General features: G+C 39.4%; 1 long non-coding RNA gene across 3 annotated transcripts in view; it reads left to right on the forward strand.

The window, feature by feature from the left end:
* Positions 1 to 1,361: 1,361 nt before the first annotated feature.
* Positions 1,362 to 21,471, forward strand: part of LOC140705821 (uncharacterized) — a 167,063-nt gene continuing 146,953 nt past the window's right edge. Inside the window, exons 1-2 of one of the 3 annotated variants that reach the window (XR_013543768.1) lie at positions 1,362 to 1,450; positions 2,175 to 20,459. This is a non-coding gene — a long non-coding RNA (uncharacterized LOC140705821). Of the gene's footprint in view, positions 1,451 to 1,930; positions 20,460 to 21,471 lie in introns of those variants that run through there. The other 2 variants (XR_013543767.1, XR_012085353.2) reach the window with 2 other exon arrangements.

Here is a 21,471-nt window from a genome sequence, read left to right on the forward strand (position 1 = left end):
GCCAGTAGCCTCACTTGTCAGTTGGCCCTGGGACGGGTCTGGTGTCATCACCCTAGCTTCCTGAAAACCTTCCTCCTGCATTCCAATGGCAATGTCTGAAGAGCCACCTGCTAAAGAAGTCACCTCCAATGACCCTGGAGTTGAAGAACATCCCTTTCTAAGAGAGTGATGCGGGACATCATTACATCACCTAATTGGTTGAACTCAGCCATCTTATGCACTTTAGATTCCCTGCTTGATCTCCTGGGTAGCAGCTCTAGAAGCCTCCCTGGCAAGTGCCCATTTCCTCTCAACCTTGCTCAACTTGGCCAAAACAGCGCTATAGTCAAGCCAGAAGAATTGGTAGGCGTCGCTCTGGCTGGAGACTTGTGTTTTGTAGGCTGCTTGCCTTTCTTCATGCCTTGTCCTTTTTTGGGTGCCATAATAGTCGGGTTGGCTATTGAATTGTAGAGAAATGAACTCCAAATGAATCAGCCTAAAAATATTTACCCCTTTCTTTCTTTCTTTCTTTCTTTCTTTCTTTCTTTCTTTCTTTCTTTCTTTCTTTCTTTCTTTCTTTCTTTCTTTCTTTCTTTCTTTCTTTCTTTCTTTCTTTCTTTCTTTCTTTCTTTCTTTCTTTCTTTCTTTCTTTCTTTCTTTCTTTCTTTCTTGTCAAATTAAGTCTATTTCAAGTGATGTATCCTTCTGCACTGTCCTGCTTTTCTATTTCTTCCTTTTTAACAAAATATAATTAATGCAGCATAATTCACAAATACTGACCCTTAGAAGCAATATAGCAAGAAGGAAGCAATACATAAAATAAACCAGCCCCAATATAAAAAGGAAGGGGAGGGGGATATGGTGGGATTTATTTGCTATCTCACCACCCCCTCTGTCAATAAATGCCCCAAATAAATAATAATGGATATTAAACACCCCTCCTATCTCACCAAAGTCCTATATATATTATATTCTTAATTCTTAATTATATTCTTAATTATTTTTAAATATTATTTTAAATAATACTCCAAGAAAAAACAACAAAAGGCACAAAGTAACAAATAATAAGAACACAATGCACAACCCCCCAAGCTGCAAAGCCAGTGGGGGGTAAAACAAAAATGCACCCCCCTGTTGCGTTCAAAAGCTAAGAAAACAATTGTGGGAAACTTCTCCTTAAAGGTTGTAGCTGCATTCTGTTCCAGTGACATGCATACACTCCTAGCAGGAAGTGGTAGCTGCTAGCAGGTGGGATAACCCCTTCTTCTGCCCTTTCGCTTAGAGGTAGAGCATAAGATCAAAGAGTTATTTCAGCCAATCCTAGTTGTGATTAGGTAACTAGTATCCTATCTGAATTCTAACAACATACTATGTAACTCATGCTAAGTCAATAAAAAGAGCTCTCAGGGAGTTGCCTGTAGGCTCCACTGGCTAGGACATCTGCTGTCGACTCCCTTGTTCTTTCTCTAAGGTAATTAGCCTTCCTTTGTTTTTAAATTTGTTGCTTAGTACCTGAAACATTCTGTAAGAGAATTTGTAATGTGTTTTCAAATAAAATATTTTTGTATCCCCCTTACATCGAGGCAGACTGAATTGAGGGAGGTCTTGGGTGTCAGCTGGGTGGTCTGAGGGTCCCTATATTCAAATGCAACCAGGCATTCCTCCTTTTGGGACACGTCTATTTCACTACTGAAGTCCTCTAACTGGCATTTATCTTAATCAAGAATCCTAGGGTCTACTGGTTAAATAAGCTGGTCTTTGACATAATACTTTAAGATTCACTAGTACGTGTTCCTATTCTGGAGCTGCAGGTCTTGATTTAGAAAAAAAGATGTTATGAGGCTGAGTTTTTAACAGGTGTTGCAGAAATGTGGGAGAAAGACACAGTTCTTTATAGTTTCTCCTTGTCTGCACTATTTCACCTCCTCTCTCTCTCTCTCTCTCTTTAAAGAAAAGCCCCAAACCAGCAGAAATATGATGCTGCGATGATACTACTAAACCAGCAGCTGTGGCATCTCACATCCACTCTCCTGCTTCTTATCTCATAAGCAGAGTCTATGCACTCTGTAGTCCTGAGTATGTCCTCAGTTCCTGCCTTAATCAGCTAGCCAGATCTTGTAAAAGTTACCTACAGCAGTGAAAATAAATTATTTATTCCAGTGTGGGAGCTACTCCTTTTCTTCTGCTTTTAACAGCTCTGATACAGCAAAGTCTCTGGTGAAGCAGGACAGCTCTATGTATCATCAGAGGATGAAGGAAAAGCATGGCAAAGCAGAGCAGAGATCCCATCATTGAATTTAAGTTGTTTGCACAGCCAATACAGCACAGCTGGCAAGCACTACAAGTGATGTCCAGAAAAGTCTTTTTGTATGAAATAAAACAGAGTTAAAATCTTGGGCTAATGCCTATCAAACAAGCATTCTGGGTTAAAATGATAAATTTGAAGATTTTGTGATAGAAAGCAGCAGCAAAAGCAACAGCAATGAAAATTCCAATGCCTCATGAGCAAACGAGGGGTTGACAACTTGAAAAGAAAAGTCCAGCATGCAAATAACTTTTTACTTTTCAGGTCGAGCAAGGAATAATCAGGGAGCAGTTCAATTTAGTCCAGAGTAGCAGGCAAAGGTGCAAAAAAAGAAAAAAAATAACTAGCAAGTTGTTCTGCTTTCATGTTTATCCACCCACCCCAAATCTTCTGTCTCAATCTGTAAAAGGCTGCTCTTGTTGGAGAAATTTGGTAAAACCTGACCAAGAAAACAAGAACACAAATACACATGCAGTCATCTCAAATATGCTTTGATCCTGCATATTTGAGATGACTGCATAAATTTTCCCCAAAGACTTCAGTTATTTCTAGAAAGGAGTCTTATTAAACAATGTCATAATACCCTTTTAAGTGTCAAGTCTGGGGGAAAGTGTCTACTCGACGCCCCGAGTAGACATTGTCTAGAGGGGCAGGGTAAAAATCTAATAAATAAAATAAAGTGACTGAAGGCAATAAGGTGATATGGAGACAATTCTCCAATCTTTCTACTATATTTAATACTGTTACTAAACATTAGAACAACTCTATACTTTTCCTGATGCTAGGAGCACTTTGTCTTCTAAAATACTTTAATAATGTATTATTTATAGACCTTTGGAAAGAGTAGTGAAATGGCTCTAGTTTTTCCTCTTGGATAGTGTGTCTTTCACAATTACAGCATGATCTCTTCCAATACTGAGAAGTTTTTATGCATCCCATTTCAAGCTGTCACTTCATATTTTTCCAAATAAATGTGTCGAGTGATTTAAAGCAACATGACACAACACAGAAGGTCAGAACAACAGAGCTCCCATCACCTTTTAAAATTTCTCTCCCTCTTTTTTCATTAAAACAAAGTGCACTCTGGGGTGATTAAATTTTATTAAATCTCTGCCACAATAACAAGGAAATTACATATATGGAGAATTTAGGCAAATTGAAAAAGAACATTTCCAGGAATACTTGCACATCAAAATATTCTACATAATCTTTAGCTATGCAAAACAATGGTGCAAAAATAGACGATGATTTATGGAAAAGAATAAGCAGCAATGTTACTGTCTGAGGTGAAAAAAAAATTATTTTTCAGTATGTAAAGGTCTTATTGTAAAGAATCCTTGGTATTTGGTGTCTATAAGCTGGCAAACGGGTCTCAGAGTTCAATGTCTAGAAATCTTCCAAGAAAACGAGAGAAACTGCAGCTAGCTGCCTGAGCATGGGGATACTTCCAAATATAGGTAGGTGGTCTGGTTTGAACTCTCACAGTACTTTAAAAAACAGTACTCTCTTTGAGTTCTTGTCTGCTCTCCCATGTACCCAGATATTATATAAGCCATCTTGAGTTGCCATTGTTTTCACCTACAAGACAAAGGATTTTGTAAAAAAGGCCATTAACTTCACTCGAGACACAGTAGTATCTCTCCCAAGGATAAGAACCATGAAACAATAACAGACAAGCTCACCTTGAAGATATACCAAACAAGGGATACGTTTTGCTGAAAAAATGGCATATCCCATCTCAGAGTAAAGATATATAATACTGGAAGCCACTCCAATTATTCTGGTAACTAAGACAGAAATTCTCAAAAGCACCTTCCTGCCAATGAAACACAAAACAATAAATTACATAGCTAATTATTTATTACCTTTTGATGAAACCCCAATTCAGTTGCCAAAGAAGGTCTTTACACTATGCCTTACGATGGGGCAGGCTATGCTGGTGCTATGGTGATCTTAGTTACTGAAGTCTACTTACATCTTCTTATTTCCCTCACTTGCCCTGTTCAACTCCAACCTTCTTCTGACTTTTTGCCTGCATGCTAGATGATGATGGACTATGCACAGGAACTGACTTTTCCATATATACATCATAATCATATAGGTGACTTGTCATTGGCTAGCAACAACCCTTGCTTGGCCCATAAGCACACATGGAAAATCATTAATGTGAGACATTACTCACTTTAATCCAGGAAAGGGAGAGAGAGAGAGAGAAGACATATGACCCAACTGTAGAAACAAAGTTCTCATCTGGGTAACACATTTTTTTGAAGACTGATTTCAGTTGACTTGAGGGCCAAATGTTTGTCCCAGATCTAACTGCAGTCCAAAAACAGCTGAAAATAGCCATTTTCCATTTTTAAAAAGGCATTTCCTTTTCTGTATTGGGTGTTTTTAGCAGGTAATGGAGTGCTGGGGGATTTTTTTTAAACAGGGAATGTTTAAACTTGGAGACTCTGCTCTGGCCTTGGGAGGCCTGAAAAACCCTGGGATCACTCTTGCTTTTTTAAATCACAAAAATAGTTATAAACAAGGCAGGCTTGTTTCAACTGAAACTCCTCTTCAGACAAATATGAAATCAGGTGTAGGGGAGACATAAAATAGACCAAAAAAAAAAAAAAAAAGACTTGATGGTATACCCATTTTTTTGCTGGCGAGGCAAGTTGGAACTTTGAGGTTTACACTCTCTTCCTTGCATGCAGACAAAGACTTGCCTTGGACCCACTGTGGATCTTTTCTTTTTTTTTTTGGAGAATGGGATATGTGCACAGTACTCTTTAATGAGACTGTGAGATAGTAATCCTTTATTCTTGACCCTAATGCTATGCTGAAATATGTCTTCAAGATTTTTTAAAAATATTCTCCCTCTTCCCTTCCTGCCCCCAGCCCAGGGCTTTTTTCCTGCCTCCTCAGTCTCCAAGCATTTTAAAGTGTATTTTTTTTTTAAAAAAAATCAATTGGCAGTGTTTCATATTGCAATTATCATCATGCAGTGATTGGGGTTGCTGTGTGTCTTTCCCCCCCCTTTTTTTTTATTACACACCTTCTCACTTCATTCTGCAGTTCTCTCAGTTACTCATTCACGCTGTCTCAAGACCTATGCATAAACAATACACATTTAAAAGCTGAGAATGAGCTGAGGTTAGCAAGAAATGCTAAAAGCAACAAGAAAACATTATTCAGGTACATGTATGGCAAGAGACAGTGGCTTAGTTACTCAATGTGGATGGGAAAATAAGAGATGACAAAGAAGAGGTGGATGTGCTCAATTCTTACTTCAGCTTGATCTTCTCCCAAAAAAGACAATCTATACTCCTTCAGGCAAATGTGAAATACAGGTGGAGGGGACAGGATAGCAGCTTGAGATTGATAAAACAAATTGGTAAGTAATACTTTATTACTTTGAATGAGTTCAAATCTCCAGGGCCCAATGAACTGCATACTGAAAGAACTGGATAAGGAACTCTCAGAACCACTGTTTATTATTTTCTTGAAACCATCAAAGATTGGTGAAGTGTTGATGATTGGAGGCAGACTAATGTTTTTCATATCTTCAAAAAAAGAGGAACCTGGAAACTACAGACCAATCAGCCTAACATCAATCTCATAGAAATTTTTGGAGCAGGTTATAAAGTGGTAATTTTTAAGCACCTTGAAAATGAGGCAGTAATAGGTAAAAAAAAGGTAAAGGTTCCCCCTAACAATTTGTCCAGTCATATCCGACTCTAGAGGGAGGTGCTCATCTCTGTTTCCAACCCATAGAGCTAGCGTTTGTCTGAAGACAATCTGCGGTCACATGGTCAGCGCAACTAGACACGGAACGCCATTACCTTCACACCGAGGTGGTACCTATTTATCTATTCGCATTTTGCATTTTGCATACTTTTGAACTGCTAGGTTGGCGGGAGCTGGGACAAGCAATGGGGGCTCACTCCAAAGCATGGATTCGATCTTATGACTGCAGGTCATCTGACCTTGCAGCACAGAGCCTTCTGCAGTTTAACCCACAGTGCCACCACATCCCATGAGACAGTAATAACCAGAAGTCAATAACAAATCTTGCCAGACTTATATCTCATTTTTTATCAGGTAATTGCCTTGGTGGATAGTAGAAATGCTGTAGTGGTAATATATTCTGACTTCAGCAAAGTGTTTGACAAAGACCCCTATGATACTCTGATTAGGGAGCTAACTAGGAGTGAGTTAGATAGAAGAACTGTCAGGTGGATAAACAGTTGGTGCAGGAAATGCTTATCAGATTGGTAGATGAAACAAAAATTGGGTGGAATAGCTAATATCCTGGAAGAAAGAAACAACATTCAAAAATATATTGATAGGTTTGAGCACTGTGGTGAAAACAACAGAATAACATTTAACAGGGATAAGTGCAAAGTAAACATGAGCATGGATCAGAAAAATGGAGATTTATTTTGATTCATGATTCATCAAGGTCAACAAATCATGAATTATGAATTTATTATTTTTTCTGATGAATCAATGAATCAATTTGTCAATTCATTTTTAAATTTGAAACCCTATAAAACACCCCCCCAAAGCACCTAGAGACACCAATATCACAGAGATTCCTCTGATGTTCCTCTACAAGCCCTGCACTTTTGTCGAAGTTTGAATTTTGGATTTCTGATTTATACACCCAAAAGAAGGCCACTCCATAAAAGTTCCCTCCAGGCACCTAAAGACACCAAAATCACAGAGAGGCTTCCTTTGGCTCTCCTCTACAGTCTCTCCAGGATTGATAACGATTTGGTTTCAGACATCCAAGTTATATACCCACAAAGTGCATCCCTACAGGAAAGTGCCCGTTAGCAGCTGGCTTGGGGAAACTCAATCTTCACCAAACTTGGAGAGATTGTAAAAGAGAGCCATGGGAAGCTACTCTGTGATTTTGGTGTCTCTAGGTGTCGAGGGGTGTGCTTTCTTGGAGGGCCTCCTTGTGGGTGTCTAACTCTAAATCTAAATTCCCAATATCACCAAACTTGCTGATGTTGTAGAGGAGAATCAGGGGACACCTTCCTGTGAAATCAGTGTCTCTGGGTGCTTTGGGGGCAATTTTATAGCCAAATGAATCAACAAATAAAAAAATCATTATAATTCATTGATTTGTGTTTGTCGAGAGCATTGATTCATACAAATATTAATCAGCAAATTAGTGATTTTTGAATGAATATGGTGATTCATTCTTTTATTTGTGTCCTTCTGTAGTGCAAAGTCCCATATCTGGGTAGAAAAAAACAAACACACATTGCTTCTCCTACCCTGGAATAATGATGAAAGAAAAGTATTATGGGATAAACATGGGCCACACTTTATTGAATATTCATTATAGCCCACCGTAAAAGGGGGGATCCTGCATTAGTGTGGAATCAGGTTTTGTATAGGGGTCTCACCTGACCCCTAACCGAACACATAGGTGAATCCCTTGCCCTGAGGTCTCATGGTCCTGAAGACAGCGAGAGCCTGGCCAGCCCAAATTTGACCACCCCAACCCTGAGCCACCTTCCCCTTGGTAATCATTGGTCCTGGTGTGGCCCCAGCTCATCTCCCCCCTCAAACACTGTAATCGAATGTTCCGGAGCAGTGAGAGGTCAGATGAGCTATACATTACCTGTGATTGCAAGGGGACTCACTAAAACCTGTTCCATCCACACTACCCACCATAGCATAGGGACTAGCAATACTAATGCCTGCCAACCATCCTATCCAGCTCCAGAAGCTGGCTCCCCTGGATGTCCTTAAGGAATATCCCCAAGCCTCTGAGAGGTGCACTCCATCACTCCAAAAGAGCTCAGGCCTATCTATGTGGATCTCTTGGTGACCGATCACTGATCCAAGGCCATTGCATACTGCCTGACACATTTCTGTGTTAACATTCCTCCCTGCTGTGTTAAGTTGCTGTGCTTGGCAGCCTGCTGTCCACAGAAGCCGAGGGATAATCATGGACTACACAATCCGCATCGCCGGGTATGCTGCCCTCAGCTATCTGGGGTCACGTGTTATGTCCAATATCAAGGCCTTGTCACCATACTTGGCCAGATCATTCCCTTCAAGATGTATTAGCAACACATCTGGAGGCCATGAGCCAAATGCAGTCGCCCTGCAAAATTGGCCCCGTATCATTCCTTGAAGCCCTTTCCATTTGAGCTGGGCTCTGGCTCCAAGGCCCAGATTGCTTCCCCAAGCTGAATTTGCAGCATAAAGCGCTGCCCAAAAATATAACTATGGCCAATTACTAGGATGTGCAGCCACCTCATTGCCACTGCCATGCCTGCAAGGAGAGAAAAGAACAAGGCACCTGCCTAGATGTGAGGAAGGGTTCGTACATATCTATGGTAAGTGTTTGATGACCATCATCTGGACCTCTTAATATCCTCAGGATGGTAGCCTAGGACAGTTGCCATTGAAGCCACACCTAAATGAATGTGTGTCGAACCTTAAGCCTTGTATTCCCACCTTTTGCAATGCCAGGCTTGTCAGTTTCCAGAACTGGCATTTTGTCAAGGGGGAACCATCCTTGTGCACAAAAAAGTAGCCTTCTCCCTGTCCCCTAACTCAGTGGTCCTCAACCTTGGGCCTCCAGATGTTCTTGGACTTCAACTCCCAGAAATCCTGGCCAGCAGAGGTGGTGGTGAAGGCTTCTGGGAGTTGTAGTCCAAGAACATCTGGAGGCCCAAGGTTGAGGACCATTGCCCTAACTCCCAAGTAGCTTTCAACTGCTTTTACTGGGCATAAATCCCCTGTTGAGCATGGGGTTAATGTGATGTCAACTCCTCTGCCACACTGATCGGCCTTGAAGCTGCGAATATGATTCTTAATTTTATTATCATCTAACTTAATATCATGCCTCTGTAAGGCTACCATAGACAGGTCACCTTTTCCCGTTGCCACCACTTTGCTTACCCCCAAAGCTCCAAAAAATGTCAGTAACAATGCTGTCCTAACTAATGTTACCTCATACTCATCCTTACAAAAAAAAAAAAACATGATAGTTGGCAATTTTTTTCCAGCAATGCTGGGGAGATGGGTCCCCTTGTGTCTTTAACCCGGCCCCTTTCTTTACTCCAACCCTCAATCATCTTCTGAATGTGGAAGTCAGAGGTATGATCCTGATATCCCTGAACATTGGCAAGAAAGGCTAACGTGGTCATCCTGCCCTGGATGGAGCCAGGTGACAGCCCTTTCCTGTGCAGATAAATTATGAACTGCTGCAGTTGTTCAACTGGAGCAAACCATGTGAGCTCCAAACCTACTAGGTTTCTAAGCTCCCAGAATTCTCTACTCACTGCTGCATATCCCCTCCACATCCTTGGGACCAAGGCCAAACCTATCACTCTTTCTGCATCATCCTGCCAATTTGCCAAACCTCTGGGGAAGTGTCTCTGGATATTCGTTGGCTCCCAGATCTAACTCCCTAAACCAATTTATCTGTTGGTGGGATAGGGTATCTGCTAAGCTGTTGTCAAGGCCAGGGATGTGCTTTGCTTGAATAGAACGTTGAATCTTAAAAATGTGCAATGTAAACATATGCACTAGTGTCATCACACATCCAGAATGCAAAGTGAGGTTGTTTATGATGTAGACCAGTGGTTCTTAACGTGGGCGATAATGCCCCCCAGGGGGCGATTTCATTTTTCAGGGGGGCGGTAGAACGAAAAGGGGTGGCGTAGGGGCGCTGGAGCAGAAGGGGGGCGGTAGGGGGACGCTGGAGCAAGCCAAACCTGTGAAGATGGCTGCAGCCTTTTTACAGTGTGCATGAATATATATTTTCCTCCAATTTTAATTTAGTTTCAGACTTTTTGTCTTGAAATTTTTAGTTCCTGCATTTGTTTTAATGCCCTTTTTATATTTCTTTTTGTGTCTTAAAATTCACTTGCAACTAAATCATTAAATGTTACTTTTTGGGGGGCATTTCATTTTCTTGGAATTTAATTGTGTTTTCAGGGGTCATTGGATTTAAGTGTCTTAAAAATAAAATAAAAATAAATAAATAAATAAATAAATAAATAAATAAATAAATAAATAAATAAATAAATAAATAAATAAATAAATAAGATATCATCACCGCGGGGAGGGGGGCGATGATAACTTCCTCAATGGCTCAAGGGGGCGTTTCTTTCAAAAAGGTTAAGAACCACTGATGTAGACCCCTGCCAGGTTGTCACAACAGAAGTGCACTACTGAGTTAGCCCATTTGTGCACCTACAACCACAATGCACTTACTATAGGGAAGAATTCCAGGAACGTTACATCCTGGGTGATCCCTTCCTGGTGCCATTCCTCTGGCCATACGTCTGTGCACCACCTACCCATAAAATAGATTCTAAAGCTCAATGAGCCTGTTGCATCAGTCTGGACCTGGACATTATCCCTGACATTCATCTCAGATCTCCAAAAGGAGACTCCATTAAATCCCTCCAATAACTGGGTCCAAACCTGCAAATCCTGCTTCGTGTCTAAAGTCAACCGAGTCTTTTTTTTTTGAGCCTTATACCAATATCTTTTATTTATTCTAGATTTTTTGCCTTGATTACAAAATAGATTAATTAATCCCTGCCAATACTTAAAATCCTCTTCTTCTATTTGTATTGGGAGCATCCTAAATAAAAAAGTAATCTTCGGTAATATTTTCATTTTAATTATAGCAATTCTCCCAAACCATGATAGTTTCAATTTGGCATACTCTTGCAATTTATCTTTAGTTTCATTTTTTTATTTATTAAAATTTTTCTCCTTTAAGTTTTGAGTTGTTCTAACTATGTTTATACCTAAATATTTGAGATGATTGCACATTTTAACACTATATTTATTCACAAACGTTTCTTGTTCCTGTATATTATAGTTAAACATCATCATTTGTGATTTTTGCCAATTAACCATTAAACCTGTTCTTTCCCCAAATTTTTCTAAATGGTTTTTGATGTTTTCCATACTCTCTAGTGGATTTTTAATAGTCAGTAAGGAATCATCAGCAAACAAATTAATTTTAATTATATCATTTTTACCTGTTCTTTTAATTGATTTATTATTTCTTATTGCATTAGCTAATAATTCTATAACTATGCAAAACAATATTGGTGAAAGTGGGCAGCCTTGTCTAGTACCTCGGCCTAGAAAGATCTTTTCCGTTAGACCATCATTAACTATTATTTCTGAAGTATTACAGTGGGGTCTCGACTTACGAACTTAATCCATATTGGAAGGCAGTTCTCAGGTCGAAAAGTTCGTAAGTCGAATCTTCATTTCCCATAGGAATGCATTGAAAACCATTTAATCCGTATCTGCTCTTTTCGTCCATAGAAACTAATGGGAAGCTACTATTCCGTCTTCTGCCACTAGAGGGGGATATTTTTCTTTTTTCCTTTTAACCTAAGATGACTTAGCTTTTAAAAAAAGGGAAAAAAAGAGTTCGTAACTCGAATCTAAGTTCGCAAGTCAAGTCCATATATTCCTATGAGAGCGGTTCGTAAGTCGAAACGTTCGTATGTCGAGCCGTTCGTAAGTTGAGACCCCACTGTATCTAAATATAATTGATCTATCACCCCTCTAAACTTTTTTTTAAGAAGGAGGCTTAGGTATGCCTAATGTTAAAAATTATTATATAGCAAATCAATTAAGAGTTATAGGAGATATTATATACAATAAAGAAAAATTAATTTGGTGGGAGATGGAATCTTCAGAAATAAATGGAAATGCTGAAGGATACTTGTTTAATATGGTAAAGAGAAGTTCAATAAATCAGATGAAAACCCCTTTTTTAAGAAACCTGTTAAATATTTGGAATAAATATAAAGAGAAGTTTTGTCCCTCAACTTCACCATTAAAATTAGTAACTGAGATAGAAAGTTTTCCTACAAATTTAAAGGATTTAGTAGAACTGTTTAAGAATAAAAGAGTTGCAACATTGAAGGACTGGATGTGTAAAATGAGATCAAAGGAGTTGATTATGTCTAAACTTCAAACTAATAAACTATCATGGTATAATCTTATTCGGTTAGACACCTGGACAAAGGATTGGTTGAAAATTAATGGCAAATGTAGAGAACATACTAAGTACGAACAATTTCTGTCATCACATGAAGATATGCAAGATACAATTTTGAAAGGAATAGTAAGTAAAATATATAATATAATTTTGGAACAAGAGGAAAAAGAATGGGAAATAGAAGGTTTGAAATTAATTTGGGAAAATGATTTAAAAATAGAAATTAAAATAGAGGATTGGACAAAAATGTGGAGGATGAGAGTCTTAAGATTAATGTCAGCAAGAATAAAGGGAAAAAATTAAAATCTGCTTAAGGTGGTATTTGACTCCTGTAAAATTAAATATAATAAATCCAGCATACCCCAAAGCATGTTGGAAATGTGATGAGGAAATTGGTACGTATTTTCATATGTGGTGGGAATGTAAAGTGGTAAAGAAATTTTGGGAATTGATTTTTAAGGAAATGTGTGATATATTTGGTAAAAATATTGATCTTAATGCTAAAATCGTTTTATTTTCAATTTTTGATAATGCAGATTTGCACTATTACTCAAAAGAATTAATCACCAATTTTATGACAAGTGTGAGAATATTAATAGCTAGATTTTGGAAAGACAAGAATGATATTAAAATAGAAGACTGGTATTGTGAAGTATGGGACATTGCATTAAAGGACAAATTGACTATGGAACTTAAAATAAAAAGAGGGGAAATAAGTTCTAACAATTTTTATGATATTTGCGGTAAATTTGTGGAATTTGTGTTAGTGAAAGGAAGGGGGAAAGCCTCTAAAGAATACTCAATACAATTTTGGAGAGGTAATCAGTAATAAAACATTATTAAATAGAGTCCCGTGGGTATGGGCCACACATCAGAATTTAGTTTATAATAAGCACTATTATTTGTATTTTTTCTGTATTTTTGTTGTTATGTATTTTTTTTTTGGTGTTTTTTATTATAAAATAAAAAAATTATTTAAAAAAATCACCTGAGTCCTGTGGAATGGGTGACAGAGCCCCCTCATGGCATCACATAATCTTCTCAAGAAAACATGGCCAGGCACTACTACCCTACATGCAAAGTTCAAGTGTCCTACAATTTCCTGCAACTCCTTGAGTGACAATTTTTTCTTCCCTAACAGATGACTGAGCCGAAACATGAGCTCGTTCAGTTTTTTGTCTGGTAATCTGGAAGCCTGCATATTTGTGTTGAGTTCTTTCCCCAGAAACGTGAGGGAAGTGGATGGACATTTGGCATTTTCCTCTGCTAAAGGGCACCCCAGCTCACCTGCCATTGATTGAAATTATCCTAATGTGAATATACATCGCCCAGTGCTGCTTTCTCCACAAATAATGGGCTGTGCTCTTCAGTCTTACCCTACATCTGAGTTTCAACTCAAAAAACAACCTGAAATGCTCAAAAGTGGTGCAGGAGATGGAACAACCCATAGGCAGGGCCCTATCTATGTAGGAAAAGCCTTGAAAATAAAAACCCAATAAATCAAAATCCTGTGGATGAACTGGAAGAATATGAAATGCCTATTTAATGTCACATTTTGCAAGCTCCACCCCTATGCCACACTTATGAACCATGCACACTGCCTCATCAAATGAGGTATAGTTCAACTGTGTCTAATTCATGGGGGATGACATCATTTACTGATTCACCCAAAGCCCTGGCTTACCGATGAAGCCTATTTTAGTTTTATTTTACAGCGAACCGATGAGAATTCTCTTAATATACTTGGCAAATTTTTGTTGGATATAATTAAAACTAATACAGCCCGAGATGCCAATTTAAAGTTTTAGTGTTTTAGGGGCTGTTTCCATAAGCTGTACTCTGTACCCTTTTGTATGCTTGTATGTATTTATTATGCCAATAAAGGTATCTATTATTATTACTGACTCACCCTCTAGATATGACAAATGGTGGATAAGCCTAAATTCACCTTGATTCTTTTTGGGTACCATTTCCAGTGGTGAAACCCACAAATTGTCCATCAGGGTGTGTGGAAAATGACCCAGCACTCAGTCCTCCATAACCTCCTTCTTAATTTTTTCTTTAACTATATCTTCCATCCCTCTTACTGACCTTAGCTTCTGGGCAAAGAATCCCTTATGCTCCCCAACAGCTGGGATCTTAAAGCTTCTGTGACGTTCACCTCCTTGAGGCGTCTACGTTTTGTGCCCTCACAAAGGTTCCAGTCGTTTTTCCTTTCACTGCCACCAGTGGATTACCTCCATCCACAAAATAAATGACGTTTGACCAGACACTTGTATGGTGAATGCAAACAAAACGTATTTATTAAAGTGAAGTCAATTTAATAATCATAGAAGTTATTCAGATGTACATACTATTCTCTTGCCATATAATTTCCACCTTCTCTATCTACTTATCTTGACCAGTATCTAACTCAATATCTATCTCTTCTGCCTCTGACTGACTAACTCACTGACTCTCTCTCCTGACTGACTCTCTTACTCTGACTAACTTACTCTCACTCTGCCTCCCTCCTTCTCTCAGGTACCACCTTTTAACCTCTCTCTTGGCTCCGCCTCTCCACCACATTTGCATAGTACATGAGCAATACATGACTTACACCTAACAAAGGGTGAACGCTACACCGTCTAACAGGTAAGCCACATCAGCTTGTATTGGATAATCCTGCCGCCATGCCTCCAGCACATGGATCTTAATTGGGCTGGGTCCCTTTAGGAGGGTGGCTGCCAACATCATTTGCCTTCCTGTTACCATTGGCCTCTTTGTTACCAGTACTCTGTGTCCTGGCTCTAAAACACATTATGCTGGGGTGCTGACCCCAGGCTGGGCCTTTACTATTTCCCCAAAACAAATTAGAAAGTCTGGGATGTCAGAATATAAAATTTACAGGCCTGAGCAGAAGAAATGTCCTAATGAGCAGCCATGATGTTCAGGTGTGTCAAAATGCTGAGTCACTGTGGCTGAGGTGGGGCTTTGTTGTGATGCTGCCAGTAGCTCCAGGGAAGAGCTCTCTGGAAAAACTGGAACTGTCTGGTCTGGGATCCCCCTTTTGAAATGGGGGATCGAAGGAGAGTCTAGGAAAATTCTCTCTGAAGCAGTTGGTGGCAGCAGAAGGAGAAGAATGTGATGCAAACCCGGACTTCTTCCCTCTGAAGAAACCACCAAGCACAGATCGGAGGCGGGGAGCCATATTGATGCTGAGCCATGAGTAACCCTTTACCAGAGGAGAGGAGGACAACCAATATAAGCTTAAAATATATAACAACTAAGTAAGCTGAAGCCTTTGATTTATGAAACAGCCCCATTAAGCTGAAAATAAGAATGAAAATATTTGGCTGAAAGAAGAAAAGAAGCAAAGAACCTATCTTATCAGTCTGCTTCAAAAGTGAAACTAACTCTTAATACAGCAGGCTGGTTTCAAAGCCAAGAAAGTGAGACAGAAAAATAAATCTTGTGTTTCTGGAAAAAAAATCCCAGATGGTAATACCACTAGACAGGATTCAAGAGACTTGAGTTCTGTGAATGCAGTTTGGCTTGGAGGTATTTTTCTTTTCCTTTTCCTGGACTCTGTGAACTTTTGATAATAGAATCTGGTGGTTTTCTGGAGAAGAAAGAAGGAGCTGACATGGTTGAGTGGACTGAGGAGTATCAACGGGTTAATGGAAAGATCATAAGACAGGCTTCAAGGACAACTACTGGAGAGTCTGACACTCTGATTATTCTTTGGTTTGTTGGACTGCATGTGATTCTGATCATAACAGCTTGCTAGATTTGGGAGAAGAAGAAATAACTGAGCCACAGTTCTATTTGAATTTGAATTTACTGGGCTAAAAGTTGATTTTTATATTATAATATTTGGATAAAGATTTGAGGGAGATCTAAGGGGAGGTTTATGATTATGGGTTTGGATTGTTGATAAAATTGTGGAAACTGATGGAGGATATTTATGGGGCAATCATTGTAGTTAAGGACATAGTATCATCTATACAAACCCCACTCATTGGAAAGCCTGAGATGGCCTCCAAAAATTTAAGACATCAAATGGAGACTTGGTCTGTTCAATCTCAAAGTTTTGGAATAGTTGTACAAGAAATATAAATGGAATGGCAGATTACTATGCAAAAGACAATAATAATAGGGTTTCAGCAAGTGTATGAAGGTCTTAGCAAAATAGATGATCTGATGAAAGAGGGGACATTATATGCCAAACAACAGTTAAATGAAGTTGCACAAACTCTAGAACCGTCTTTATTGGGCATGACACCAGGTAACATAGATGGGATAAAGAGTTATCCAGTGACCTATGCAGCTTACAGAATTAAAAAGCATTATGTTACAAATCTTAAGAAAGCAGAGATACTGAAACAAGAGAAACTTATTGTGAAAATATGGGAAGTGGCAAAAATGGATATCCTGTCAGATGGGCTGAAAGACTGTTCAATTCAAAAGGAAACTGAATGATGGGATTTATTGTATAAATGGCTGCAGTTACCAGATAGTGTTGGAGTAACATAGAATTAAACTAAAATTAAATTATAAGGTGAAAGCAGGAGGGTAATCAAACTGTGAAAAAGCAAAAAGTTGATTTGTTATTGTAATTTGAATTGATCAGATGATTGTATACTCCATGTTCTCCTATCCCCCTAATCCTTTTTCCTTTTCCCTATTCCCCCTTACTTCTTTTACACCCTACCCTGTCCTTAAATAAATACTATAAAAAAATAAAAAATATATAAAATAATACTGAGTCACTGTGACTCAGGAGGGCTGGCTCAAAGATGACGCAACATCTCTGCTGATTGTACACAGCCAGATGCATAAGTGTATATATGTGGACTGTGCAGAGAAGATGTATTCCTGCTATTCTGATGAATTCATGGTGTCATGCTGTTGCTCTGTATACTTGTAAATATCCTGTAAATACATGTCTAGTGGTGGAAGAAGCTGATTGTGTCTGTGTGAGTCATTTTACCACAAGGACCTTGAAGTTACTCTCCTAATTTTCTAGGTGTTCACATTCTAACAAGGGGTTATGGGCCCAGTGATGTGCCCTGTGAAAACCGCCTTGTGCAAAGAACATTGGTGAGTATCAGTGGGTGCTGCTACAGCAGATGGAGGAAGAGTTGGAGGTCCTGGAAGGTGGGAGTTCTGATGTTGAGAGCCCAGGAGGGGAAAGAAAACACAGGACAAAAAGCAGAGCCACCAGCATGCTGGCGTGTGGGGGAACTAGCTTGGTAGTTTTTCCCCTGACAAGATTAAATGAGAGAAATTACCAGACATGGTCCGTCAAAGCTGAAATGCTATTAAGGAGGGAGGATCTGTGGCAGATCGTTAACAATCCCCCAGCAAGGCTCAATGAAGAGCAAGAACGGCTTAATGAGAGAGCTCTGAGCACATTAATCCTTTGCTTAGAAGACAGCCAATTAGTGCATATGCGTGCCTTAACTTCGGCAAAAGCAAGTTGGGACATTTTAAGGAAAATTTATGTTAGGGACACGGCAAGAACCAAGGTGTCTCTAACTAGAAAGCTGTACAGATGTAGACTACAGCCCAGTGAAAGCATGTCTGAACATTTGTAGAAAATGAAAAACCTCTTTAATGAGCTAGAACGAAGAAATATGGAATTTCCAGAAAACCATAAAGTGTCTGTCATCCTGAGCAGGTTATCAGAAGACTATGATGTCTTATTTACCAGTTTGGAGTCAATGGACAAAGATGATCAGACGTTGGAGTACCTGACAGGCAGACTGATAGAGAAGGAGCAGTAAAGGAGTGAGAGGTTTGACAATAGAATGAAACATGACAGACTGCGATGAAAGAACCAGGACGACTGGAAACAGAAACCAGATAACAGCACACACCAGAGGGAAGCTGCTTCCAGGAGGGGAGAGCACAATACTCAAGCGATGACTATGAAACACTGTTTTTGCTGCGGATCAAACCAACATCTGCTGAAAGACTGCAGTAGAAGCGACAAAAGGAGAAAAGGGAGGATTTTTCTTGTTCCGGGCATCAAGAGATAAATCCAAGGTCGTCACAGAGGCCAGCTGGATAATTGACAGTGGGGCTGTTTCACATTTGACTAACAAGAAAGATTTATTTTCTTCCCTAGGTGCATCGGAACAGAATTGTGTGAGCCTGGCAAATGGAGAGAAATCAGCCATCACTGGAGAAGGGACTATTGTTTTACCAGGTCGGGAAAGGAACTTAAAAATGGACTGGACTTGAGTAATTCAGAGAAGCCCAAAGCTTCTCTAAATTACTCAAGCCCCTTCACCATGACGAGGCAGCAATCCATGAAGGGGCCTGTGCACAAGCATCCAAATGTACGTTTTCCAATATATATGTTTTAAAGGGGGTTTAAATGTAGTAGGTAATGTGCCAGTATCACAGTGCCAATTTTGTTCTTGGACTTAATTTAATTGTTTGTTCAACTATACTGGAAATTATAAAAACATTGGTATATTAATACTGAGTTACACAATTGCAATGTTGTAAACACAACCTTTTGGACACAAACGTTTTCTTTTGGGAATATCAGTTTAAAGTTTAAAGCTAAGGGAGATTGAGCTGATCCTCAAAATGACAGATTTGTCTTATGCAACAAAAGTGAATACTATTTGTAACCCTTCTTTGTGGTGAAGAAAATCTGCAGTGGAGATTTAACTGTGCTTTAGTGACTGCAGTGGCATTCCTTTTGTAGTCAGGAATCTTGATAAGGATGAAAGGATATTTAATCACAATTACTTAAGTCTGGCCTGCATACTCTACACCTCATCCTTTTTTGTGTGTCTGTGCAGGTGGTAGTGGTGGAATCTTGATATTTTGGAAGTGCAAAAACAATCTCTGCCCCATATTTTTAGAAAAAATAAGGCACCAACTATGGAGTGACTTTTTTCATAAGAGGTAAGGTAGTTTAAAATAGTTCACCCTATATCCTTCATCTCACTAATTATTTCAGCAATCTGTTGCATACTATTTTTCATCATTTCTTTTTTTATTTTTGCCTCGATGAAATGTAATGAGATCAGGAATGAAACTTTTCCATTATATTCGGTAGGTGTTGCACTAAAGATTAAAAATAAAAAGGCATTGAAATCTACTTTAAATGTCAGCTGTAAATAAAGCATGTCTATATTTTTCTCTCACCATCTACCAAACATGGAGCAGACACCTTCTTGAGTAAGCCTTTAAAGTGTTTTTTTCTTTCTCTCCCCAAATCAGAATGGGCTTGTTTATGGATTCATTGCAAAAGAACCTGCCACCATCTGCTGTAAATTATCCTCAGATTCCAACAATGTGTTAATGTTTCCATTTGTAGCTTAATTAATAGCTTATTTGTGGATAACAGACAGTATGATCAAACAGTGGTATCTTGCAGATTAACATCAGCTGCTTGGGTGATAAGAAGGATGGGTGAAAAAAGAAAGAAAACCATCTCTTGAATCTGTTATTTTACTCTTCTACAGGGGAAAAAGCAGTGCATGCTTTTGTCCATCCAAATGAAATGTATCACAAAACCAAGGACATCAAATGTTTGGCTAAATTTAGTATTTTGCTGCCCAAACACAATAAAACCCATGGAAAGGATCTGCAAGAGGCTTTTATCAACAATAAACATAGGCAGTGATGCAACACTAAAGGATATTGCCTTGTGATACGATTTTCATGATATATTGCCTCTAGTCTCAACAGCAGCATTTGTTCAATGTGGGAATTATTTTTGTACAATAAGGTTTTGGAGATGGATAATAAAGGAAAACAAAGCACACCTGCTGCTTCTCTCGTCCAGCTTAAAAGAGAGAAACATCAGGAGAGGAATATGGTATAAAAATAGCAAGAAATAAAGTGCAAGAACGAAAGCTCTAGCCCCCCAACCTAATATGGGCCATGGAAGTTCCTGCTCTGGCCTGCAGAGTCCTTGAAGAGTTCTTCTCTATCCCCCAAATGTAACTTATTCTGTCTGTCCTATTTTAATGGCCTTTCTCCTTGGGGCAAAAGAGGTAGCTGGGAGTGCTTGGCTTTTGTCTCCAATCACTGTTTAGTTATAATAGCAGAGAATACTCCTAATGTTTTGCTCGCCGCACAGACTGTCAGATGTAAGAATATACAGGGTTAGTGTAACACTTCAAGGGAGGGACTGTGTGTAGTACTGCTCCTGCACCATGTGCTCTGATTTCTGTGGAGAGTCTCTGTTATCAAGGTAAGGTTACCTGTAAGTTGAGTCATGGCAACTGGACTTTTTTCTTACTAGATTGAAACATTTTGCTACTCATCCAAGTAGCTTCTTCAGTCTGAGGACAGTTGATAGGAGCCCCCTGAGATATCCTCCACATTGGTTTCATGTCACCCTAGTTTGAATAGGCTTATTAGATGGAAAAAGGATGGGGAGGTGAGTGAAAATCTCACTCCTGCAGTCATTCTCTACCCATTGTCATGGGTCATTAACAGGCCTTAACAGAGGTCTTTCTCGTGGGTGTGGTCCTGATCTTTCTGGGGATGAATGAAAGGGCAGCATGATAAATAGGAGACATATTGTATCTCAGGCCTCCACTCCTGTTGAGTGAGGGATTTTTCTGTATGAACAGAAAAGAGAGGGGTCAGGGAGGCCATACATGTGCATATAGAAAATCCCTCATTCTACAGGGGTGGAGCTCTTAGATACAATCTGTCTCCTATTTGTCCTGCTGCCCTTTCATCAATTGCCATGTGTGTGAATGGTCTTATTGCAACATTTTTTGAACTACTGTTACTGCATGTACCGTATTTTTCCATTTACAAGACGATCCAGAGTATAAGACAAACCCCGTTTTTCTAACCCCAAATTTAAAAAAGCAGGGATCAAAGGGCTCCCTTTTTGCTAAGCCCCGTGCCTTGGCAAAAGGCAAAGAAAGAGGCTGTCAAAGTGACTGCAGCTTTTCCTTGCCTTTTGAGAAGTTTAGTTTCTCAAAAGGCGAGGGCACACTGGGTTTAGCAAAAAAGGAAGAGAAGCCTTTGCTCCCTTTCCTTTGCTAACGAGGCAGGAAGAGGAACCCCTCAGTCTCGCTGGAGGTGGTGGTTGGGTGGGTGGTTGGGTGTGTGGGAGGCATCAAGAGGCACTGGAGCGCATGTGAATGCTCCTTTGCTTCCGTCTCTGCCTCCTGCTGCTGCTGCTGCCTCAGCCACGGAGGGGACAAGTCGTGAGCTC

This window comes from Pogona vitticeps, chromosome 3 (assembly GCF_051106095.1).
Source record: "Pogona vitticeps strain Pit_001003342236 chromosome 3, PviZW2.1, whole genome shotgun sequence".
Classification (NCBI taxonomy): Eukaryota; Metazoa; Chordata; class Lepidosauria; order Squamata; family Agamidae; genus Pogona; species Pogona vitticeps.